This window comes from Gallus gallus, chromosome 4, assembly GCF_016699485.2.
Source record: "Gallus gallus isolate bGalGal1 chromosome 4, bGalGal1.mat.broiler.GRCg7b, whole genome shotgun sequence".
NCBI lineage: Eukaryota > Metazoa > Chordata > Aves > Galliformes > Phasianidae > Gallus > Gallus gallus.
In genome coordinates, this window is record NC_052535.1 from 5,997,926 (window position 1) to 6,024,367 (window position 26,442).

A 26,442-nucleotide genomic window follows, 5' to 3' on the forward strand; every position below is an offset into this window, starting at 1 on the left:
TTTTTTCTGTGTGGAGGAATTCAGTGACACACCTTTGCTCCATGTGCATTTCACTGTCAGATGCCATTTTGTCAAACTGCTCCTGTGCTGCCATCTGTAACACAGCAACAACATGTAATGGAATGCTGGTGGGAAGGTTCAACCTCTACTGCCATACCACCAAACTATGCCTCTGATATAATGGACCAAAATAATAAAGTAGGAGGCATGACTCTGTGTAGCCCTCATATAATATTGCTGATAATACCATTGTTTGACTGTACTTCAATAGAAGAAACATTTTTTATTCTACTCTTTCTCATATTCTTCATGTTTATGGCCATACAATTTCTTGAGGAAATTCCTGCAGTGCTTAAGAAATTATTTTCTAATTAAACATACCATATATATTCAGTACCCAAAATAAGAGACTTGGTGGTGGTAAGTATTTGGTTTATCAGTATTTGAAGAGGAAATTTCTGAAAAGGATGACTGTATTATTTTGAGTCATTTTGAATTTTCAGTAATTAAATGATAGACAAATAATGAGTAACCCAAATGAATAAATAGGATTTGTAATATCAAACAGTGAACAAATATGACAGTTAGTTTTAATGGCACTTAAAAATCAGTATTTTACTATTTTACTGGTTAGATATCAATTAGTGTAGTAATAGGACTTTCTGCTGTATTTCTGTTATTTACTTAACTAGACAATTTCTCAGAGACATTTAGTGCTAGCTACTATGGGACAGCTGACTTGATCTAACTACCATTCTCAGGACCAAGTTACTTAGTTTACCTTGCTTTTGTGTTTTATATACTTTTCACATAACATTTTACAGAGGCTCTTATTCCAAGGACTTAGTAACCTATTTTTAGTAGACTTCATTCAAAATGTTTGGTGGTCACAAAAAGAGTCACCTGGGCTTCTTACTTAAAGCAAATCTGAAGTTGTAATATGAAAAGAATGTATAATATATGGCAAATAATGTTAATGATCTTTCTGTTCTCAATTACTTTTTTTTACCGGAAACTTAAAGTATTTTGTTTCAGTTCCATTTGTGATCACTGATTCTCATTTTCTTGGTGTCCCAGGATAGCTGGTTTCAAGTGAATGTATCCACATTTACTGAGCCTGGTAATTATTAGAATTAGTTTAAATCTGTTTTTTAGAATTCATGACATGACTGGTATTAGATGATAGAGGATGTAATAAAATACTTTGTCTTCTTAGAAAAAATGTAAAGCTAGTGTCATATAACATTTATTTGATGATAAGTAATCTAATTTAATTGCATGAAATAATTGTCATTTCCTACATGAAGATGAATAGCTTTTCCTGAACTAGCAGTATTTTCCATAAAAAATGCTGTTATTGCACTAGTTCTCCCCCCCTTTTTTTTCCCTTTTGCAAAGTGAGTGCTCTAATGACCAGAAGTGAAAAGTGTGATATCTCTACTTAAGCATTATGGTACTAAAGAATAGCATTTTTTTTTGTTTCTGTTTGATTGAAATCAATGACTGTTACCTGAAAAATTATTTTATAGCACTGTCACTTTAAAGAAATGCTGTTTCTGTCCATTTCTCCCACACATTGAGAAGTCAAAATGCGTGGAATCAGACACATGAGGATTATCGCTATGTGTCTGACTGGAATTTTATGGCAATAATGCTACCTTTCAACATAAATATTTGAAATTGGGTATCTGCAGCCATTATGTTAGCAGACTGGGACAAGAGGCTGTCACTTGTTATGGCAATGTTTGAGTGGAAAGGTCACAGTTTGTTTATTCTGCTCTGATAGCAGTGTTAGCATATCACAAGGATTTGTCAGAAGTATCCACAACACATTGTTGGTAAGAAAGAATGGCCAAATTGCATTATCTAAAATAATGCATGCTCTAGAAACTTCATAACAACTTCAAAATTTTTGTTACATGTTGGAAAATAAAGGTTTAACTAATATAGCTAATATGGATTAACTGTTAGGCAACTACTTCATGTTATATTTAGTATGTTTGCTATATAAGTTTCTTTTTATAAGTTATTTTTCATAAGAGGTATAGTGGGTATCTGCCCATAATCTGACACTCTGATGCCCCAGACTTAATAAAAGTACTGATATACTAGAATTCATAAACTACTTCAATAGGCATTCACACAAGGAATTAAATGACTTTCACGTCAGCTCTACACTGCCTATCCTGTATACTGTGGGCATCATCTTACTCTTGTTACTCCTGTTTTGTTGAGAAGCAGTTCTTAATTTGCTTTTCATAGCTTACCAGAGGGCCTACAGGAAAGCTGAGGAGGGACTTTTTAGAAGGGTAGGTTGTGACAGGATGAGGGGAAATGGTTTTAACCTGGAAGAGGGTAGATTTAGACTAGATATCAGGAGGAAATTCTTTACTGTGAGGGTGGTGAGACACTGGAACAGGTTGCCCAGCGAGGCTGTGAATGCCCCATCTCTGGGAGCACTCAAGGCCATGCTGGATGGGACTGTGAGCAACCTGGTCTAGAGGGAGGTGTCCCTGTGTATAGCAGGGTGGTTGGAACTAGATGATTTTAAAGGTCCCTTCTAGCCCAAACCATTCTATGGTTCTGTGTTCTTCACTTTCCTGTCCGTCTTTCTTCAGCTATTAGCTTTTGCTTTGTCAGTCATCCTAAATAACATAAGCAGGCATACAAAATAAGTAGGAGTTCCCAGTTTACTGCTGATACTGAAAAGTAATTATCTCCCCATGAAACACCAGGAAAAACACATTATCTTTCTTATTAGCATTGTAGTGAAGTAGAATCTGAATGTTTGGGTGTGGGACACCCTGTGTTCAGCAATCATAGGAGTGGGCCCAGAACAAGGGCAGCAAACATTCCTAACTTGTTTCATTAAAGTAAGTAATGCAATTATTGCTGATGCACTAACTAGAAAAATAACAGCTGCACACTATTTGTTCCATTCTGTTATGTGTACTGGCAGTCTATGTGGGTGTGGTATTAAAGCTTCATTAGCAGTTGTTTAAGATGACTTCAATAGCCATGACTGGCAAGTCCTCAAGTCAGTTATGGAGGCCACTTCAAATAAGTTAGTTGCATTTCTTCACATAGACCTCTGCAAAAATCTCAAGTGGATAGACGGCATCTTCTCTGAAACTTCTACTTGCTGCATGCCAATGACAGTCTTGTATAAAAATCTGCAGTAAGGGCTGTGTCATGAAGACAATGGCATTAATTTGGCTTAAGCTGCATATGTCTTTTAATTTTCCTCCTAAGAAAATATACATGACTGTTCTTTCACATATCTCATTGGATTACTGCTTGAACAGTATTTCAATACTTGTGTCAATTTTATCTGAAAGTGTCATCATTGAAGTACTGGGTCCTAGCAAGCACAGTGGTTAATGATGCATAGCTTTCTGGCTTGGCTGGAAAGAGGTTTCTCTATTCCTGTGTGAATACTGTTCAATTGAGGTTTTTATGACCGGTTAATACTAAGTAGAACATTGCCACCTTTTGGTCATAAAGAGAAGAAGTATGGTTAAAGAAGCAGTATTATGCAAGTTGGGGATGCTGCAGCAAGACTGTTTAACAGGATATTCATTTGTAATGTAACTGCTCAGTAATGGCAGCCCAGTTCTGTGGAGGTTGTAGGCATCATTTGTTTTGATTGTGTGTATTTCATACCACGGTGATGTGTTTAGAGAGAATATATTATGCTACATACTAATTATGTTTTCCTGAGAACTGAATTACATATGCATTGTGAAGATAGTATGAAGGCTACCATGGTTACCATTGTGCACCCAGCAACTTATTTTATACAGTGCCAATTAATCTGAGGTAATGCTTGAGAGAGAAGAATGTTGAATAAGGAATGCTAATGTCTCAGCTGAAAGAGGGAAATTAGATATAAAAGCACAGCTTTTATTGAAGATTGTATGTCAGGGTCAGCATTTATAAATGAATCTAACTAAGACTAAATCCAATAGTTCTCTTTCCTACATTTTAAAAAAACAAACAAACAAAAAACACCCACAAAACTCACACATTGCTATCTAGGCCTTACAAGATAGCAAGGCACTGCTTACTTCATGTAAGATGGACTCTGAACACGAGGCTTTCACAAACTTTTAATGCTGTATTCATGTGATGCAGTTTGGAACTAGAGATTATTGCTATTTCTAAAAGAGGGTACAGTTTCATGATGCAAAGGCATTGAAGCTTGATGATGACTACAACTGCTAGGGACTAATCTTACACCTCTAGCCAAAGGTTTCCAAATGGAGAAGACATTATAATACAGTTCTAACTCCATCCTGTTCCTCATAGCTACTCAGTTTTTTGACAGGACTTCTTAGTCAATTTATCGCATCAGTATGAGACAGATGTAAAAACTGATGTGCAAGCTGTGCATATAGTTAAAATTCTTATGTCCCCATATCTGCATGTCTGTTTTGCACTGGAATCCAAATTCTTCATCAGTTCTGGATACAAAACAATTATGTTGCAGTTTCTAGATGGAAGCTTTGAGGAAAGGTCAAGTTTAAGATGGAGAATAAGCTCCTGACAGAATTGCAGATTTACTACTTGAGCATTTCTGTTAGATTCTATGTGCCTATTTATATCAACACAGCATAAAAGCATTAACAAGTAGCTGCGGAACAGTGCTGTGTAGTGTTGTGGCCACTCCTGATATCTTTTCTGCTGCCATAAGAATCTCATTGAGTTTTGCTCTTGATTCTCTCTGCAGCAGCTGTTCATACCTGGCAACAAAGATTTATGTTAGCTCTAATTAAGCAAATCACTTGAAAACTAATAATACCAACATTTTAAGGCTGCTTCAGGATAGGAAGGTTCAGGCAAACATCAAGATGAGCTTAAAAGCCCTATGGGCTTTGTGCTCAATTCTTAAAATTTTGCAAAATGTATTTAATATTGAACACTGAACTGAATCTTCAGCAGAAATTCTACTACTTCATTCTGTAAAATGTATGAGAAGTAGAATTTAAATTAACAAGCTAACTTTATACTGAAACAGCTGAGGCAGGGAATGCCTATGTGATCCATTCTACTGGCTGAGCAACACCATGTTCTATGGGGTAGCAATTTTTGGCAGAGGAGTAATGGTAACAAACAGTTGGGAGTCAGTAACTTCAGCTTATGCAGATGTTTCAGCAGTAAATAGTTGCCCAAAGCAGAAGTTCCAGTGCTTGCATCACGGAATATTTATCTTAAAAAAAAAAAAAAAAAAAAAGAAAGTAATAATCAAGCTACTAAAATGCAAAGACACCTTTTGCAAGTGTTATTCATTAACAACCTTCATTGGCTTCTGTGACTTCCAACTATATAATTACTGTTTATCATTAAAATCTAATTTACTCTGTGTAGTAAAGTACTTTTCTGTAATCTGAGAAATTTTCAACAAGATTCCTGGATAAAAGAAAATAGCAAATTTCAGAACTATTCACTCATGATAGGTATTTTGAAAATAATTCTGGTAGTTGGACTGAAAATGTTCAACTATTAGCAGAATTAATCATGGGGTTCTTAACTATGTTATATAATGAACTGTTCTCTTGCAATAATTAGGAATGTAATACAGTGAGGAGTGTATCTCTGCTAGGTGTAAATCGGAAGTATTTTTTCATGGTTACTTTGTATTTTAACAGGATACAATTTAGATTATTTGCTTTGAAGAACATGGCTGAATAAATATTTTTTTCTGAGCTGGGCAGAGTTTCTGGTCTGTATAGGGTAGATACCTTAGCTTCCCATCCTGGTGAAATCCACTTATTGTCTGGACTTAGGCCTTGGTGAAATAGTTTCTTTCTATGAGTTTTTATTATTGATGCTCCCAGTTAGTGATTTCATTTTCTCTGTAAAAAAAAAATAATAATAATAAAAAAATCATGTAAATGTTTTGCAATTTTCCCCTTAGTTCTTTATGAATCATCCATTTCTGTTGCTAGAAAATACTGTACCTGAGCAGGTGACTAAACAATTGAGAGCTCCAGATAGGTCAGTAGCTGGCTTTGCTTGTAGGGCTGAAAACTGCAGTTATGGTAGCAACATATTTCAGATATGGATGCATCAGGAGGGGTGGATGAAGTGTTTTTCAGAGCATCTGGTTCTTTGGATGGATGGACACACAGATGGAGAAGTTCTGATCGGCTGAACATTACGGAGGTTATTCAGCAAGCTGGCACAAATTTGTTTCTCCATCAGGAAGCCTGCAGTAGTGCTGTAGGCCATTACAAGCGAAAACCTGGAACTAAAAGGACAGAAGGTAACTGGAGAGTACAAGGAAAACTCCATTAATTAATATTATTTTTAGGTGATTAACTTTTTAATTAAAATTCCACTTCAAGTGGTTATAGAGGAAGTTTAGGCATCAAGGAAAATTAGGAAGTAATATAAAAGCAACTTAGTCCATTTGCTATCCAAATGAAAATCTTTTTTTTTTCAGTTTATGATATCTTTAGAAATCACGGCTCTTATCCTACAAGCACAAAGTGTTTCAGTGAGACCTAATTGCAGTTTTCTTGACAATAGCTGTTGCAAGCTAGTGTACGCTAAATTGCATTCAAATAAAAAATGTTGAATTACCTGTTGATTATCTATTTGAAGACGGACAACAAGTGTTTTGAATGATGTTAGCTTATCTCTTCCATCCCTTCTGCATTACCAATTCATTAATTCCCTTGTCTGTGGCAACATTTGTGTTTGTACTTGAGGTATAAAATTTAGTGTAGTATAGAGCAGAGACTGGTAAGCAGTACATAATAATATATCCAGTAAAACTTTGTTTTATGATTTGGAGTAAGCATAAGCACAGAATAAAACTAATTGTTTCAGCGCATGCAGCAATAATCAAATAAGTTCTCTTAAATTTTAGGTTTTGTCTGTAGTCAGTAGAGGATGGTACTCTGTACTGATTAATTTCTAGTGAGCATGGAAGGAGCCAAGAACTACTGTAACTACAGCTGCAGAGGATTCCCCTTAATCTGTTCTGTAGCAAATTGTGTGAGTATTGAAAAAAGAATTGGATTTGTATATTGCACACATGCTTATCGCTTGACAGTTGAGTATTTTATTCATCAGTTCTACAATGACAGTGTTTCTTGTCATGTTTGATTGTTAGACTTCCTATAAAGGTCTTTTAAGATATAACTCCATTTGGAATAACTATAAGGTTATTCTGTCCTTAAGGCAGAAGTAGTAAGACACACTTCTGTTTTCACTGGAGCATATGTAATGTAGAGGAAGACAGTGTTTCCAGTGAACTGAATTCTTTAGTGTGGAAGAAAAAGAGTCCTAGTGAACAGACTTCTGCTCATTTACTCCCTGCAGAGAAATGACATTTGTTCTCAACAGCATTTTCTCTTGAGAGGACCAGTTATTGGGTTATGTCACAAGCAGTCTACCGTTCTTCAGTGATACATTCCTTAAGGCATACATGGATCACTTTCAATAGTCAGTGATCCAAATTCAACTCTTATTGATTGTATGAATGTGCTGTGGTTATGAGAACAGAAATTGTTCTTGTGTATGTGTTAAAGTTCACTTGGTATTCTTTCTGATGTAGTGTTGATATATGCTTCTCCCTATATATGGTGTGTGTGTGTGTGCATACACAAACATATATATATATATTCTTACATGTAAAAAAAAAAAAAAAAAAAGGTTTAGTGTCCTTTTACATCTATTTGGCTGGTTTTAATTCTACCCCCTGCCATGAATATGGATTTGCACATACTCTCTAGGGAATCAGAATATAAGAGGCTCCTGCTCTCCCATACTCATTGTTGCTGGTTTGAGGGTAAGAAGTAGGCATTATTACTATTTTTTATAAGTCTCAGGATGATGAAAGCAATCAAATTCAAGACGTGGAGGGGAGGAAAAATTACAATGAGAAAGGACTGTAAAAATTATGAAAATCATATGAGTATCTCCCCATATCTTCTTTTGAAGGAACCATAGCAATATAATTAAATGCTCTGGTAACCTCTGGTGTGAGCAGGCCTCATTAACTTGGCTTGATCTGTGCAACTAAACATCAAGAATGCACACAGTAGGATACAATCAGCAAGAACTCGGCATTGACTGGAACTAGCATTTTTATTTTTCAGGTACTTCTGTACTGCAATACAGTTGCACCAGGAATGAGTACAAGTGGGGGGGGGGGGGGGGAACCACCATCTCTTGTCATATAATTGGAGAAACAATCCACTTAAGAACTTAGTACAGCCTGGACTCATGGCTTTTTTTAGCTTTCCTGGTTAAATATATTGAGCCAACTGTTCTGGTGGTTTACACAGTACATTAAACAACTTAATCATGCTGTCCTGTCTTGCATTAATAATTTAGCATTTGTATTCTTGAAGCAGATATGTTTTCTTCTTTTGCTCTGTTTTAGTTCTTCAGAATACAAATTCTGACTCATTTCCATTTTCTCCAGACCTGACACAATAGAATCTTGGTTTTCCTATTTATTTTACAACATTCTAGTCCAAAACTTAAGTGTTTTGAGCATTGTTGCTGTGTTTTTCCAGAGGATATTCCATTCATTGAATATTTCCCAGAATTCTTGACCATCCTTCTGGAAGGGGGAAGTTCTGGGCTAATACCTTTGAGACAGAAGAACTTGTTCTTCTTTTTGAGGTTTTTCTCAGGACTAGTTGCTTTCAGTAGCCATCTTTTCCCAGGTAAGTATTCACTCTGGATGTACATATTAAAGGAATATAGCCCGTAAAGATGTAAGTTTTAAGATGGAAATGTAATGTAATTTAATTAAAATTGTAGTTGTAAACAAACACTACTATTGTGTTAAAATTATTGGACTGCCACTACTGCATTTGCTGCGCTCACCAGCTGTATTAGGTCTAATGAAACAGGAAACAAAGGCAGACCTGGAACTTCTCCATGTTTGTTCTTTTCACCTTCTCTATTAAGTATTTCACTAACTGATGCAGGACTTCTCTGGGCTGGCGTTTCATGTAGTTCCTATAGATTTCTCCCCAGGGGCTTTTGCTGTACCTGATTTGTATACTCAAATGAGTTATTAATGTCTTGGTAGTCTGGCCCTTCCAGAGACTCTTTCAGATGGTTTCTGCCACAGAAGTGACCAAGTTGTACCTAAATAAAATAGCTGTAAATAAAAGAAATCCTTGCAGGTACAGAAGTGGTGCCAATAGTTATGTGACTTCAGTAGTTAGATTACCTAAATGGATGTACTGTGTTGGTCTGGGAAGGAACTGATTTTCTTTATTGCAGCCCATAAGGTGCTAGGCTGTGAGTTTGTGACCAAGGAAATGCCGATTATATAGCTAATGTTTTTAGCTGTTGCTGAGCAATGTTTACACAGAGTCAAGGTCTTTTCTGTTTGCATTCCCAAGTAACCATTAGGTCTCATGAAGCCCTGCTTTCTTGGAAGTGGCCAAACATCTGCCTGCTGATAGGAATTAGTGAATTAATTCCCTGTTCTGCTTTTTGTGTACAGCCTTTGCTTTACCTATTAAACTGCTTTTATCTGTCAACCTGTTAGTTTTCTCACTTTCACCCTTCAAATTCTCTTCCCGTCCCTCTGGGGGAATGTGAGTGAGCAGCGCTGCGTACTGGGCCTAATCCACACTGATGGAGTTTGAAATAATCAATAGCAGTGGTTAATGTATGTACTGGAGTGCTCTCATAAGACTACTGGCCAAATGGATGTAAAAATTCAGCACAGAAGTAGCTTAGGAAAGTCTTCCCTGATCCATCTGAAAATGCCATTGCAAGGATTCTTGTGACATTAAGATATGCCAAGACAATGATTCTTCTTATTTATTTAAACAGCCTCTCTGTGCAGTAAGAAGGTAGCAGAAGATGAAGCTGGGAGCCATGTAACAGATTTGACGTTCATTTTGCCATGTTGCTTTGCTGTAATGTACTGTACAAGTAGACTGCTGAGTATCCCTTAAAATCATGCATATCTTGCATATTAAAGTGACTGCTATATGGTAATGTTTGGAAGTGATATCTCTTATAACAGGAGGGTTTCAAATTAGAAGGAATTGCTTGTAGCTTTTTGTGTTTAATCACAACCTTCTTGGGAGTTTTGCATGCTTTTGTCAGGCCAAAACATCAGGAAATTGCAAACATCATAGGAATTAATATAGCATATTCCACAAAGACTTAAGGAAACTGTCTTAAGTTCTAACATTAGAAATGCTTGAGAAAAAACTTCTGCAAACACTGCAGGATACTGCAAATTGCAGTGCTGAAATCTATTCTATTTTACTTTAGCTGACAGTACTATCTAGCACTCTGCTGTTATTTTTCCTCAGATCCTGTCTTTGTGTGCTACACAAAGGAAAGCATATGTTTTTGTTTTATTGCCTTTACTGTGCCTGCAAATATGCAGAATAAGAATGACTGATGTTCTGTGAGATTTCCTATCTTTCAGGATATTTCTTTAACAGCCATTCTTACTCTTCTTCTTACATGTTTTTGGTGCTTAATGTAATTCATCATTTCACATCTTTTCTTATTGCCATTCTCCACATTTTTTTTACTTAGCTGGCTTAAGAAACAGTGAAGTTGTAAAAATAGTTGTTAAGAAAAGGAAAAGAAGATCTTTAGTTGTCACTAATACAGAACTATTTTATCATAGCATATAGTAGCAAATAATTTTTTAAAAAAGTCAATTCAAATCAATTTTCAGAAACCAAGAAAGCAACTTGTGATAATTATATTGCTCTAACAATTCTGCAGAGAACATCTGGAAGTTGTAGGAAGAGTTGCAAATGTCTCAGGTTTGTAATTCAAGCATTACACAGGCTTACCTTTTACAAGTTACAGCACCTAGTCTAAAGCACAATGGATAGAAAAACTTTCATCATAAGCATTCACTTGGAGAATAAGATCTGACAGACTGGATAGATCATGGTCTAATACAAAATGTGGAAAAGCTTGTCTACATCTTATTAATGCCATCTTCTTAGTTTGTCTCTATTCTTCCCTGAAGGCTGATCTGTAAGTACATATGACTTGAAAGTAATTTGCAGCTGGCTGAGAGTCTATAGAAAATTGTCCTGTACATCTGACATGTATATGGAACAAATAATTTTAAAATCACTTATCACACCAGCAAGGTCAAAGGACGCTTCACAAACAGCCTCTAGGACAATAAGCATAGCTTAGATTACTCAAAAATGATGGCTTTCTTAACTGACATTGAGCTGTGTAGTTTTGCATCACATGACCCGTATAAGGATCTTATTTAAAAAAAGAAAAAAGAGCTTTCCCATATATTAGTGTATCTGAAGATCTCTTTGGCATTACTGTTTTGATGGGTACACTAGATAGCTGGGATAGATGATCATAGAGAATATTCATTTTATGCAACTGGAGATGGCCCTACTCACCCACAAAGCATGTTTGAATATAAATATTTTTAATAACTGAAACAAAGGTTAATAGATTAATGGATCTCTAACCTTTCCTCTGTGACTCCCTTGTGAATTATCATAGTGAACTCTGACAGATAAGGATGAAAACCTATAGAATCATGGAATATCCTAAGCTGGAAGGGACCCCCGAAGGGGGTCAAAAAATAGGGTTTGAATTTTGAGTGGCTCTGTGTTTGGATGCTCTCAAACGCTGAACTCCATCAGGCTCAGTGCTGTGACCAGTACTCTGGGGAGTCTATCTCAGTGCCCAACCACCCCCCATGAAGAAGCTTTTTCTAATGCCCATCTGGACCCTCTCCTGATGCAGCTCCATGCTGTTCTCTTCGGTCCTGTCACTGGTGAAAAGAGACCAGTTTCTATTCCTTGACTCCCCTCATGAGGAGGCTGTAGGCCACCGTGAGGCCAGAACCCGCAGAGCTGACTGCTGTGTTCACAGGAGATCTGGATGTCAGAGTACAGTGGGAGAGGACGGTATTCAAAGACAGTTCTATTTCTTGCCATGTGGAAAAAAAAAAAAAAAAATTGACAGACCACAGGTCTGTCAAGTAACTAGTCAAGTAAACACACAGCAAGCAAGGCGAGGTTCAACTATCGTGAAGGCAAGGTGAAAGTAATGATATGGCCTATGGTTACTAGACTAGAATGAACAGAGATGGAAAATCTTGCATATCTGCTCTGAAAATTTGGGTTGCCCACTGAGAAGAGCAAAAAATATGCTAATATCTAATTAATTATGGTTAATGTTGTTTCTTGCTTAGTGCTTGTTGTGTCTGGAGCTCCTAAAGCATTTTAGTTAAAAAGGAGGATCAGAAAAAAGCCTACTGCTGAAAATAAGACTAATACTCCAGAAAAAGGAGGGTTGATCATATGTGGGTGTGTAATCTTTCTTTTTCTCTCATGTACGCACCCTAAAATGAAAGTTAATGGCAAACCTTTGCAATTATAGTTGGCCAGGAATTTTTTACAAGGTGATTTTCATCAGATTGTGACAATTTATTAAAAGGCATCAAGAAAAGGTCAGGTTTTGATAGAGCTTCAGAAAGAAAGTTATTTCAAGACTATCATGAAGACCTGATAATGAGAGACCTAGCAGGGTTGTTCTCATTCGTTAGGGGGTGAGAGGAGCAAGGTCTTAGGTATGGTTAAGTGGCTATTCCTGTCTTTTTCCCTCAGGAAACATTAAGTTAGTAGCAGTGTAGAAAATTAATAAGAAAAAGAAAAGTTCTGCATTATGTTCTGCAGCAATACATCTAACTCCAGTTCTTTTATAAGCATAACCCCTCTGAACTGGATTGGATCACCCTCACTTTTCATTGCTCCCTCAGTTATTGGTATTATAGTGGTTTTACGTTCAAAATTGATCCATATCAGTAAAAACGATCGTTTTATGAATGAATAGGGAAGTACCCAGTGAAGAGAAAGAGCACTGAAACCTGAAATGACCATACACATAAAATCTTAGGTGGTAGCCTACTTCTATATTAACTGTAAAATGCATTCCCCTTCCATATGCTCGTTTCTCTCTCCAAGCAGATTTTCTATGTACATTCCAAAGTTTTGATTTCTGAATGCTCTCAAGTTTTTCTTGTGGAATCAAAAGTCAATGTCATTACCTTTGTGTCTTACTGTAAAAATCATATTTGTGACTGGGGAGAGCTCAACTCTTTCATTAAGAATGCAGTTAAAGTGGAGTGCCAGCACAGATTGGCTCATTAGACCACAGCAGCAATGAGCTTTTATCTTGTTTTAGGCAAGAGACAAATAATAGATTCAGATATAGATTTTTCTCTTATTTCATCTTTCTTAGATATCTCTATTTTCAGAGGGAATTGTAATGCCTTTACACTGATAAAAGTCAAAGTAAAAAATTCTGGTAAAAGATCTTAGTTGTTGCTTGAAAGCACCTACAGTTTGCCAGCTTCTGAATTTTTGTCAGATGTCTCTATATATTTTATTTCTGCCTTTAGCAGCTGTTTTAAGTTGAAAGCCCAGCCTTCACATGTATAAATTAGTACTGGTTCACTACTCAGTAGTTGGGATATGTTTGTGTTTAAATTAAAAAAAAAATCCAACCTGTACGTCATAATTACACCATGCTTAGCTTTTCAATTACAGAACTGCAGTCTCATTTGTATGCATTATGGTTAACAGTACTTCATCTATTTTTCTATAGACAACAAAATGTGTTTCTATGTATCTTAAAAACAAACAAACCAAGCAACAACAGAAATACCTTGCTAAAGAAGCAACAAACGAAACCATCCAGCTTTACATCATAGCAATTATACAGTCTTTCTGTTAAAAAGACAAAATGTTGATAGGAAACACTTTTAAAGAGGTTTTAGAATATTTCTAATTTAATAATAACAGAAAACAAACAACAACAAAAAACAGATGCAGATGATGAAAAACATCAGGATACACTGTAGTTACTAGAGAATTGTATTAGCATGCTTTCAAGGTGCCAAGGGGGCCATAACAATGTATATTTCTTCTTCCATGAAGAGAGAAATAAATGCTATTGTAAAAGGAGACCCCTTTAGCCTGTCTCTTTTTTTTTTTTTTTTTTTTTTTTTGCTATTTTCATACTTAATTAGTTAATAAAATGAGACCAATAGCTAAAATCTGTGCTGGAACAGTTATAAAATTCTGTGAACGAAGGTATAAGAATTAAAAGTCTGTCAGCTTCCTAGCCATGGTATGGGCAAATAGGAATTTGTAACATTTTTTATCAGCGCTAAAACTTCAACAGTGAATGGCTATACACGTTTCTTGGCAAAAAAACATGTTGGGTACCTTTCAGATTTTAAAGATGCCTGCAGGCAATACAACTGATGGATTGATTCGACTTATTTTAAGATCAATTTAGAAGCTTCTTTAATCCTCTGTTGCTGCTGCTTCATTCTTTCTCTCTGTTATATGTATTGTGGGAACTCCTGTACACAAATACAATGTGAAAGAAATGTAAGTTTCATAACCGTCTAGTTGAACAGCTCTAAATGATTTCACTGACCTAAAGCCTTTTTTGTGTCTCTAATCTCTACTCTGGAATATCCAGCTAATGAAGAACACGTGATAAATTAAGTCAGACTAAATATCCTTTGTGAGGTTTTGCAAGTGTTCCTGACTGCCGCAGTACATTTACAGCTAAGGAGACAGTGTAGGTTCTCTAAACATCCAAGCATAGCTGGGTTTTTCTTGATGTTTGTAAATTAATCTTGCACCTCTCTCATAAAAATCCGTGTAGCAGAAACAAGTATTCAGCAATTCTATGACAGGAGAGACTATTGTTTTAGAAGCATGATTTTTTTCTTCAAATGATCTTGTTGACAAGAGAAAAACAATGCTAGAGTCACTCAGAATGTTTACTGCTACATGCCAAAAAATCCTTTATCCCTTGCAATTTTAATGTGCTCTGTTTCCATAGAGGAAAAGAATTTCTAACCTGTCATCTCCATGCCAGCTTCTATCTTCTCAAAAACATTCAGCTATGGGTCAGTCCTTGCATGCAATTCTATATCAGCTGAAAGGCTCAAAAATTTGCTTTTGTCCTAACTTTGAGCATTCTTTGGACTAACATCCATTCTTAGTGTAAAAGTTTAAAACTGTTGTTACAAGTTTTCCATTTCAACAGAGGATAAAAATAAAGATCACCATATGTGTTGTGTAAGATTTTAGCTCTATCCTTCTGACTTAGATTACCCCCAAAATAGATTGACATTATTAATTTAGCTTTAAGTACTCAGATCATGGAGTCATGTTATGAAGCATTGCAATTTAAGACCAGAAAAAATCACTGTTCATCCGCTTTCAGAAAAAAAGAAAAGAAAAAAAAAACCCTCAATAGTGGATTGAGACCAGTAGAACTTTTTTTGAGTTTAATTCATACAGCACGTTGAACTACAGCATGTTGAACATTTATGCAAGTGTTTGTCCATTAGCACTGACTGAAAATACCACAAGCAGTGGTCTCGCCCCACTAGTCCTTCCCCAAGAGTATATTTGGCTGTCCTACCAGCACGGAGCATAAAGAAATGCCTATGATTCCAAAGATAGCAAAAAAGCCCCCAAACAGGTTGCTGTTCCCACTCCAAGATCCCACATATCTACAAAATACAGCTACAAACCCACATCCCAGATGAAGCAATCACAATCTCACGAAGATGTATGGAGAAGAGAGAGGGAGATGGAGGGATTTTTTAGCTCTGAATTGCAAGACCTTGAATAAAAAGTTAGGCATTCTCCAGTTTCTCCTTTTTGCAGTATTTTAAATGTAGTGTTGTTTACTGATGCTCCAAAGAAAAACCATTTTTAAGCGATGCACTTTCCATGGAAAGTACTGAAGTAATGCTCTCGAGTATAGATTCTGATTGCTTAAATAGCAGTGATCCTTGCTGTCAGTTGCCTGCTTGCTAGCCTCTCTGCAAAGGCAAACAGGGATTCTGAATCTATACTTTCCTCTAAAAGCAGTTAGTGACATATGAAGAGATTTGATTTGTAAATGTCTGAGGCAATAGACTTCATCTTTGAAACGTACAGGGAAAGGAAGCATGAAGCAGTTAATGGCACAGCTGTCTAGAGAAGAACCACATTCTTTTCCAAGATCACCACTTATCAGACAGATGAAACAAATACTTCTGGAAGAATTGTCTCAAGAAGAGTATAGAACATACAGCACTGTATGCTTCTCAAGCATGTGCAGTCTTAATGAGTTTTCACCTGCCAATGAAATGTAAAGCTTTGCAGACTCTCTTGCCACCTCCTCTGCCCCCTTTTATTTCCACATTTTAAAAAACTCCTATTCAAACAATCTGCTCTAACTTCATATGGCGGATTGAATATATAAAGAATCAGTAATTGCCTTTTGTTTTTAGTGCCTGGACATCTAAAAATTTGTACATGTAAGGTTTTCTGTGTCAGGAAATAAGTGATAAAGAATCGCCTACAAGATAATAAAAGTGCATATCTGGACACTGGTAACGTGTTCCTAGTAAGACACTGCTGTCACCAGAGTTTCACAGCTATGAAGTCTTAAATACAACCTTTAGTTTGAATTTTTAAGGCATCAAGATGTTCTTTTGTTAACTCTCTACAAATGTCCCGCACAAAGGAGTAGGGAAGGAGACACTCTTCTCACAAAGCTAAAAATTCCCGTTCTGGGGTAAGTAGAAACTTTTTAGAAAAGGCTTCAGAAGCAAAGGGTTTCGATGTAAATTTCAAACCTCTCAGTTACTCTCATCTTATACTGAAATCAGTTTTAAAAAACAAGAAAGGAGATAAAATTATAGACAAAGTGCTAATATTTGAAAGCATTTTTTTCAGTGAATAATATTGAAAATGTATAAAGCTGTAACCAGAACTTGACAAAGAAGTCAACATTTTTCTTTTATAAATCCCTCTTAGACATTGATTGCTATTTCTCTTAGAAGAATTTTGCTAGCTATCTTCAAGAAAATGTCCTTTGAGTATAAAACCAGTAGAGACCAATTAAGACACAGAACGTTTTCCAGCAACTTGCATTCAACAGTCACAATTAAAATATTTTTAGTGCATCTTAGGAAACCAGACCATTCTGCAAATTGCATAGTCTGTTTCATCTTTTTATACATAAGTGAGCAGAAGACTCAGAAGAACTAGCTTTTATTTGTAAAATTGCTTTTTATATCCAATAATAAAATATGCAAACATATAATTTTTTTCCCTATCCCATATTTAAGCTATTTGAAAAAAACCTCCCCACTTATTTTTTAGATGTTAAGCCACTTTTAATTAAATCTGTTTCACTTATGAAATCAAGAGACCTCTCAAATCACCAATCAAATATTTGAAAATAAATTTCACAGAAATACAAAAGTTGAACTTGTGTAAGTTAATATTTCTTTCAACTAAATCGACAGTACTTTAAATTACTCAGAATCTGTAACAAGTGAACTTAGATTGTTATACTGCACATACAATCAACATTCTTTTTCAGAGTCACCCGGTAAGGTGGTTAGAGTCAGAAACATTTATTTTTCAAAGCATCCTTCATATGTTTTGAAAAATTGCATTGAGAAAAAAAAACACCCTGTTTGGAAAAGACTGAAAAGGATTTTTTAGAAAGCATATTGTACTTTCCATTGCAGCAGCAGCAAAATGGTAAAACAGATCATAATCTCTTGGGCATGGGCATAGTGAGCAGCCTGACACTTTGAACAGCTAATTTGTCTGCTGCATTTGTCTAACTCTAAATCCACACTCTGGAAGAGGATGTGGATATATTCTTTTTCCTGTTCCCTAAACTAGATTCTTTTTACTGTGTTCCTCGCTGAACTTTATTCTGTCCTTCCTAATCTTTATTCTGTCAATGCCAGCCAAAGTCTCTTGGGTCCCCCACTTCCCCTCCTAAAACTTCAGACTCCTCTCAGACCTTTTTACTCACCTGTGAATCTGCAGTCCTCTTGAATTCTCAACCTTTAACTTCCATTCCTAACATTTCTGCTGTTACTTTTCTCCATTCCGCCCCATCTCTCAAGAGCACAGTCAGCTGCTGGTGTAAAAAAAAAAAAGCGTGTTTTTTCTACAGTGTTAAAAAGTCTTAAGCTATCCCTAACACATAATACAAAGTGCTTTATCTCACCACGTCTGTTTTGTCAGCAAATGCCATAAAAGCTAAGCAATCTAAACAAGCTTTGTTTCTCCATTGGGCAACTGCTTCCTGTCCTTTTCTGCTACTCAGCCCCAAAACTTCCCAGACCAAGGTGACACCAGTGATTCCTTTGATACACTTATTTCCCTTCTACGTAGATCCTGCCCTATTCCCGTGTTCATTTTAATGTGTAATTTTTATTTTCCCAGTGTGTCAGCAGGAGATTACAGAGAGCACAAGCTCCCAGTTCTAACCAAGAGCCATTTCTTTGCACCCCACCTTCTAGCTCTAAGCATCACAAAACAGCTGTTGCACTGCAGGATGGCATATTTCCAGTCCTTTCACTTTCCAAAGCTGTGGCTGTTGGTGCATGCTCAGTTAGTCTGAAGAGATTGTTCATTAATAGTCTGAGCATGTAGATGCTATGTGAGAACAGACAGTATACAGCTAGCTCAGGGAAAAAAGTTGGGAAAGGCTTGACTACAGTAACAATGTGGCTTTCTGAGGACTGACCAAAATTCTGTCACTTGATTTTAAAACTGGATCAATTTTCATAGAGGAAGCAAAAGCATAGTAGTGGTAAAGGCCATCACATTAAGTTTCTGCACCAAAGTCTAATATTTTTAAAAAGAAAAGGATCAAGAGAATAAGAGAAAAATAAAACACAGACTTAAAAAATAATAAGAATAATCCAGAAATATACTACTTCCTTAGGTTAACTCTGAGAGACATCTGAAACTGCTTTGGCTGAAATAATAAATACAATGATAAGGGGAATATGTATGCATATCAGCCTAGAAAAGCCATTCAGAATGGAAAATTGCACATAGCTGCTTGGCAAAGTTAGGAGCCAGTGAGAACTGGATGTTACTAAAAAAGCGTCAGAAAGCCTTAATGATAGCGATGCTGACATCCCCACCTAAAATGTGTACACTATCAAGGCAGCCAGCAAAAAATCTCTTCCTAATGGGTTTCTCAGCTTTTGTAAAATGAAGTCTATTCTCATTCCCATATGCTTTTTTTTTTTTTTTTTTTTGAGGAAAAAACCCACAAATCAGACTATCTCTTGTGTTTCCATGACAAGCAGCCTTTATTTGTATTACCTTTTCACAGTAGGCTTTCTTCAGCAGAATCATACTGACCCCCAGGGAAATGTATCAGTTATTCTGTCCCAATAGAATACATTTATGCCATATCATTCCTACTTTAAAAGAGGTTACTTATTGTCCTCAGGAGAACATTTCAGTTGCATTACCCTGACACTGTCTCCTTCCAGATGGATTTTCATCCTCAGGAAGAGCTGATGACAATGCACTGTTGACAAGAAAATCAGAATTGTTTCCACAAACATTTAAATTCTGCCATACTAGAAATTACTCTGCAAGAATCTATTCAAGTATCTTCAAAAAATAAAGCTACTTTCTGTGTTCAGAGACTTTACTGGAAGGAGAAAAAACTGAAAGTTACTCACAAAAGTATAAGTTTAAAACAGTGAGGTAAAACTGGGCATCCTAGAGCATTACTTTATCTGTGCCACTTTTACTTAAGAAATCTTAAGAATAACTTGTGCTTTAATCTTTATTATTTTTTTTTTTAATCACTGACAGATAATTCTGAGAGTAAGATAACTCAGTAAATAGGGCAACCTGAATGTTTTATATCGAAAGACCATTAGACAAGGAAGGATGGAAGTTGAATCCCTTCACAATTTCACTACAAGTTTTTTAGGACTACATTCTTTTTTTTTTTTTTTTTCCATTAACCATTTCTATTGTTTGTCACTGTCAGAAAATGGGGATTAGCAACTTCAGAAAAGTCAGTGACCCAAATGTACTAATTTTAAAATGTTTGAGAAGTATTTAGAGAGAGATGGGCCTCCCCTGCAAAGCATTGTATAAATGATTGCAGTAAAAAAAAAAAATCTCTTTCCACTTTCATTATTTTGGCAGAAAAGAGAAGCAAACGGGAACGGCTCTGTAACCATAGTAACATATGCCCATATTTTTTCCCAACAATTTCTGAGGCACTGCAATTTGGATTCTGCATTCTGAGGATAAAGTTTGTGTCAAGGAAAAGAACAGAACAACTATTTTGTTTCAGTGCCTTATGACAACTTTTTTAAAGGTGATTTTTCTTCTATCAAATCACCACTGATTTAATCATTGATCAGGTGCAGATGACTATACCAAAATACGAAGTTGTTAACTTACATGATTCACTACCTGCAGAAAAGCCACCTACTGTCCTCAGATGACTTGCCATGAAAAATACAAACAGGGCTCTGCACCGACATGGCAGAACCTAAAGGGGCTCAAGGGGAATGTTATACCAGGTAGCACGTTTCTAATGATGGAATATTTCAGTTTCTTTCTGTACCTGGTTGAAACATTAATGACTCTGTAACAAGTAGACAAATCGAGCTATTAGGTCTCCTGAGCTAATCATCTGCTAATTTAAAGGCAATAGGCCCAAAGTAAGTCTCCATGCTCAAGTTGCTAAGACTTTCTCTGTCAATAGCTTGCATATAATGAAGTCTCCAATTATACCTCATTGCAAACTGTAATGACTACAAATTACAGCAGTAATTGTATTATACAGCAAAACGATTTGATTCATTGCTTACAAGGCATACTTAATAAGCTGAAGTAAGATTATTTCTGTATTTCATCTCCAGAATCTATTTTTCTAAAGAACAGTTTTCTGGGACATCTTTCACCCCACATCTCATTGCTCAGACTGCCACAGATATTTAATGTTTTTACTGAGGTAAGTCTGGTAAGGTAAGAATCAGGAAGCAGCATGATCACCAGGAGATAAAATGTGGGGATGAATAGAGATAAATAGACAGCCCTGTATAGCAGAGAGCTCTTTATATGTATCTGTTGATGAGGATAAGAAGGCAACTGACTAAACAGATTACCTGAGTGTTTCTGTTAGGTTACAATTTATTTTAATAACAGTTTATTTTAATCATAAATGCTACATAATGAATTTATTGTCATCTTACAGTCAAAGGAAAGAAATTTGTGAAATGCAGTATTTGTTGGAAAGATGAGGTTCAGAGAAACAAAAAATGTCACTTTTCTTCAGTTACTGTTTTGCTTGCTGTTCATGTATTAATAGAACAATCTCTTAAACCAAAATGCAGATTCAGCTTGTTCTTTAGCAGTTTATTATATCAAAGACTATGAAAATTAGGGAATAAGCCAAGACAGCAATTGACTCTGTTTTGGAATAAGCTAAAGAACACCTGAGAGCTTTACCAGGTTGTCCTTTGGCATTATCTGGAAAAACAGTGTTCAGCATCTTCAGATGGGAATGTTGGCAGCCATAGTAGTCTACCTTTTTTATCTTCACTGTGTGTTTTGATAATGTTAACAATGCCATTTTAAAATGTTAATATGAATTCCCAATGAAAAGCCTGAGTTTCTGAATGCCTGTTTTTCCTCAACTGTCTCTGTAGTTGCAATTAAAGGGGGAGTATAATCTGGATGTCATACTTGACATTCTTGTTATACTTTGAACAGAAGCACATAACTGTGAAGCCAGGAAGCATTTTTAATAATTGAAAGAACTTCATATTCATGTAAGCTGCACATAAGAAACATACATTTTAGAATGCTTTTCATCCCAAGAATGAGGTCAATAAATTCTTAATTTAATAAGGATTCTTTCTTTTCCCCCTACACAATTATATTTAAAACGTATTACAGCTTCAGGTCATATTTTTATGCAAATGAAAGTTGGTGCTTTATTTTTTTATTATTTTAAATAAAAACATTTCATTTTTAGAGATGTGGTGCCATTTATTATGACTTAATTGATCTGTCTGACTAGAGCTCCATATGCACCTACAGTTCAGGAAAAAAATCTTTCCTTGTTGAATTTTGATTATAGCTATGCATTAGCAAGAGATGCATGTTCTCATAGTAGTTGTTTGCCTATTTTAAAAATCTAGGTAATTAAAAATCTAGGTAAAGGATTTTTTATTTAGAATTATTATTGCAAATCTCCTACTTCCATCCCCAGACACGTAGCTTTTTCTTTCTATTCAGTAAGTAAAAACATAACATGCACAGAACAAGGGTAGGCAAAGACAAAAATTCTCATTAAAAAAACAGGCTTTTAAAGCCATGAAAATCAGCATTACTGTAATAGTTGACATTAGAAGGCAGAATATGAGTCAGTTAATATACATTCAAAACTCACTTAACCTAGGCTGTATTTTATCATGTATATGGAAAGAATACCCTTCAGTTTTTATACTTGGAAATCTACACCAAGCATTTGATATCACTGGGTTTGAAATTTTTCACTTATTCTTGCAAACACATGAAGCCATGTTATCTTCCAGACCCAAATCATAAAAGATAGAAAATATGCAATTGCTTGAACATCTTACACATCTTGGTGACGTTCAACAGTAAGTCCCATTAATTTACAGTCACTTAGACAGCATAAAAGAGCTTGTAAGGTCAGAAAACTTATAAATGTGAAATTGTTTTATGGCTTATTAAAATTATCAATAATACAAGTGTCAGGGAAATGGAATGCACTCTTAGCATGAAAACCACACCATAAATGTCTGTAAGTATTAAGGCAATGCAAAAACCATAAAGCAATACAATTCCCTTATTTGTAATCAGGGACAAGTAGTTCATCTCATTTGAACAATCCTAAATCTATTTATGTGGAGACAGCAGTATATACGTATCCGTGCCTTGTCAGGCAATGCATTCTGCTTACTCCAGAAAGCAAAAAATATATATTTTTTTATTCACTGTGCACTGTTTGCTTTTAGAACCGTGCGTAACTGAAAATTTAAATAGGTGGCACAGAAGAATTTTGTGTCCTGTCAACTCAGAGTTTTTATTCTCTCACTTAAAAGCAGCAGCATCCTGTTTTTTGTAGGACTACATTCAAATGCATAGGCTGAAACCAAGTGCAAAAGTGTCTTTTTTCTTCTATGTAAGAAAGTGTTTTCAGCAGTTGAAAGAGTATAGATTTTGGCAATTTTCTACATGCTTTTGTACTGATCAGTATAATAATAATAACTATTGCCAACTAACAAGTACAGTCTGCTCATAATTCAGTGGTCTTAGATAAAAGTTTTTGGCATTAAAATAAGTGAAACATAAAGCCAAGATACATGAAAACAGAAGAAGAAAACAAAACAAAACAAAACAACCCTGAAAGTGTGGAAATCAATTGGTGAAAAGAAAAACAGATGAACAAAAATAAAAACTGAAGACCCTGCCCTGCAACATAAATCGTCTCTTCATCTCAACATTTCAGCTTAGTACTAATTGGCATAGGGATAGTTTTCGCAGTTGAATGTTTCTTCCTTCATAACACAGAGATGAGAATCTCCCTGAACATAATTCAAGTAATTGTCAATCTTCATCTATTTTTGTTGTTAAATGTCACCACTACGGGACTGAGAAAGCTGTTAGCTAAAGCAATTTTATACTAGCAAAAACAGCCATCCAAAACATTACAGTACATTGAAAACTTGCTTTTAAGGTCATGTTAGCAAAAAGTATTTTCTTCCATTTAAGCTCACAAAACGCAACACACAAAACAAAATCCACCTGAAACTCAGGATTTTAAACACCTTGACATACAGCAATCTACCAATAGCAAATGTACCTCACCTCTCACAATGTGGTCCTTGTGTTGAAGATGCTTGAGTGCTGATGATTATCCCTGCCTTTTGCCAGATTTTTTTCCTCCTTCACATTCTTCATTGAATTAATGGAAACTGAAAAGACTAAACAAAACCTACGCAAAAGCATGAAACTTGAACTAAGCACTGGTCATCTAGTTGCTCTGATATGACAAATTGATTCAACTGAATTTGAATTTCAATGGAAATTCAAAATGCAAGTGTATGGAGATACATGCCTCAATTTCACTTGTTTGCAAAAGAAATCTCCATAACTTTACTAAACATTATAAATGTTTCACTGCTGACAACCCTCTTCAAAAACCAACTACTATAATTTTACGTGCATCTACATAATACCAGTTGATTAAGTTGTCAGAAATTTAATTGCTGCTTGCTTCAGAAATCAAAAATAAAAACAGAGCATTCACCTCATGTAAGATTTTGCCACTAGAGCACAAGAAACAGTTAAATGGCCAAACTGAAATGTGTGCTATTACGAGAACTTAGCCTTCCCAAATGTCATTTCAATAAGATGCCATGCCCCTTCAATCTATCGGATACATCTGTTTGAAGGATACTGATATTTATCTCAGATACTTACGGAAAGGTACAAGGTATCATAGAACATAGCAGAATCTTTATACAAATTACCACAGAACTGCCATTGTACTGCCATCTTGTACATTGCTGTGCAGTTTCCTCTCAAAATAATACACACTGTTTCACAGCTTATAATTAAATTGTATTATTTGTATAACTTCTACAGGAAGAACAAAGTTTTGGAGTTGAAAAGGAGTTCTACTGAGAACTACTACTAATACATAACATCCATAAAGCCAAAGAATAAAAGAGTGGTTTGAATTCCTTTCCTTTCTATTGAAAGGAATATGTATGAAAAGTGCTGGAGGACAGTTTTTAAAATAAAACTTTAGAATACCACAGAAAGATAAAAGTGATCAATCCACTCCCTATGAAATGATCTTGTCTAGTTTAAGTACACAGTAAATTAATCCATGCCAAAATCAAAAAACACATATACCAGCTTAACACTATTCTAATCCACAATAATCAGCCTTGAAAATAGCTGCACCAAAGCTTCCAAAGCCAAAAGAACTTATTCCTATGAACTGGACTTCCTAACACCAGCAACCAGATTAAGAAGACATAAATCAGCTTTTGAAAGACAATTCTAAAATAAGAACAAAGAAAAGTTGTCTAGAATGATTTTATAATCACAGCGAGAATTCTGACATTCTTTTCTCTTTAAAAGAGCAGTTTAAATTGCCTGAGAACTGCCATTTTAGAACATTTGATTTCTCTGTTATCATCTTCATACTCATTTACAGTAATTGTCATGGTTCAGAAAAAAATATGTGATAAACAAGAATATGGATTTTCTTCATGAAAAAAGGTATTGCATAGTCAACTGAATGCTAATATAGCACTGTCTCCACCCTGTGCTTTGCAGTGAATTTACTTCCCTCATTGAAAGACATCTTTGCAGTGTAGGCTGACTTTTCACAAGGAGAATTAATGATACTCTATTAAGAGTCTCCATGTAATGAAAAGGAAAAGATATCATCATAATTTAGTACTCTTTAAGGACTTTATCTTCATCAAAGCCATGTCTCTTTCTTCCCTTACACTTCAGCTGTGCATTCCGATAACCAAAAATGGTTGATACATTTCTTTTTATTCTTTATAGATTTAATGTAAAGTCATTGAAGTTGATGCAAAACCTCAACTTCCATTTAAAATCTAACACTGTATGCGGTTATTTCCTTTGTGCATGTCATTTGAGTTTCTTAGTTCCTTTTATTATTGTGTTAGTGGCAGAGATTAGAGGAGTGGAGCTGGAAAGAAAGTGGGGATCATATTGGTCATCTAGTGCATGCAACTCTATCAGCTATTCATAAAGCTGTGTTGTGATGAATTTGAACTACACAAGTATGTAAAAAAGCATATTCTTGAAGGAGGATTTTATAAGGAGCGTATTGCTGTTGAGTATCCACATGGATCAACCACTGAATAGCTTTTCTTCAGGCACAATAAAATTCTAATATCAGATTTATTAGTAGAAAGTTTTCAGAAAGTTGAGGAAAGAGAAAGATTCTGAGAGGGTAGAAGGATGTTTCTTTGAAGGGCAACAATACCAGTTTGGTTAAGTAAGGGGTAAGCTGCAGAAGCTTCTTTGCTTCATATACAAATAAGAACACCTAATGCTGAGGAGAGGTTTTGACGAAAAGAGAACAATGTGAAAAATGAACATTAGATTTTATTTACAGTTTATGTACAGAAATTATACAATCACTTTGAAAACAGCCAGTTTTAATGTTTCTGTGCTCTACTTGAGACTATACGAAAAACTCATTGTGCATTCCTGCATGAAGCTGCGGTACAACTTGAAACTATGGAGCAATGATGCATGCTAAAAGAGATGACTGCACTGAAATAATGAAAATATAATCAGTAGCAAGGATCATAACTTTTATCAGTTTAAACAGTCAGCAAACTCTCTCTCTCTCTCCAGCCAGATCTGCAAAAATACTGAAAACTCTCTGTGTATTTGAGGATATATTTACATGCCTAGTTCTTGCTTCATTTGCTTCTATATATTAATTTTTTCCAAGTTCTAAGGGACTAAAGCATCTACTGGAACAGCTAAGAGGTTTATCTCATTAGCACTACACAGATTATACTTAGATGAAAGCTTGTGA

At 35.5% G+C, this 26,442-nt stretch overlaps 2 long non-coding RNA genes across 2 annotated transcripts in view; one reads left to right on the forward strand and one right to left on the reverse strand.

The window, feature by feature from the left end:
* Positions 1 to 5,960: 5,960 nt before the first annotated feature.
* Positions 5,961 to 18,151, reverse strand: LOC107052055. Its single transcript, XR_006939082.1, has 3 exons — positions 18,049 to 18,151; positions 17,851 to 17,958; positions 5,961 to 6,250 (listed from the first exon to the last, which is right to left on the reverse strand). It is a non-coding gene; the product is annotated as an uncharacterized LOC107052055 (long non-coding RNA).
* The window catches only part of LOC121110811, a 323,980-nt gene continuing 314,069 nt past the window's right edge, over positions 16,532 to 26,442 (forward strand). Inside the window, exon 1 of the long non-coding RNA XR_005859977.2 lies at positions 16,532 to 16,590. This is a non-coding gene — a long non-coding RNA (uncharacterized LOC121110811). The remainder of the gene's footprint in view (positions 16,591 to 26,442) is intronic.